This window comes from Aptenodytes forsteri, unplaced genomic scaffold, assembly GCF_000699145.1.
Source record: "Aptenodytes forsteri isolate BGI_AS27 unplaced genomic scaffold, ASM69914v1 Scaffold93, whole genome shotgun sequence".
NCBI lineage: Eukaryota > Metazoa > Chordata > Aves > Sphenisciformes > Spheniscidae > Aptenodytes > Aptenodytes forsteri.
The window spans coordinates 2407561-2408169 of NW_008794665.1; positions in this window are offsets into that span (position 1 = coordinate 2407561).

The window sequence follows — 609 nt, forward strand, 5'->3', positions numbered from 1 at the left end:
CTCCCGCCATCCCCCCGTTTAACTTCAGGCTGACTCTCCCGAAGTCCTTTTTTCAGAGCTGCTGCACCCCCCGGGGAGTTAGGTGAGAGCGCGGCTCCGCTGACGGCGCTGCTCTTGTGCGGTGAATGCCCTGCCTCTTTCGGCTTTGGCCATTTCCAGGCTGCCCCGGAGCGGGGAAGACAGAGAGGCCTCTTCTGAAGTGCTATCAAATGGCACAGGATGCCTTTGGGAGCCCAGCCAAGGCGTGTCAAAGGCGGTTTGAGCGGCGGCGAGCCATTTAAACGCTACAATGGGTGGCTTTCTGGCGTGTGCTTTTCTTCCTCCCCGCTTAGGACCGGGAGGAGGGAGAAGGCGTTTTTACCGAGCTGCTACGGGGATGGGTGCGACACCCCCCGGCCCCCCCAGCCCGGTGCCGCAGCCGGGCGCTCCACAGCGGCGGAACGGCCGGCCCTGCCCCGTCCTGCAGCCGGGAGCGAGGAGCGCTCAGCTCCTCTGCCGCTTCCCGCAGCTTTTCGCCCCCCGCTCGCTTTAACCGGGGATGCTCGGTGTGTGTGGGTGCCGACCCGCCGCACCCGCCTCTGCGCGGGGGGGGGGCCGGGGCTGCGCGGG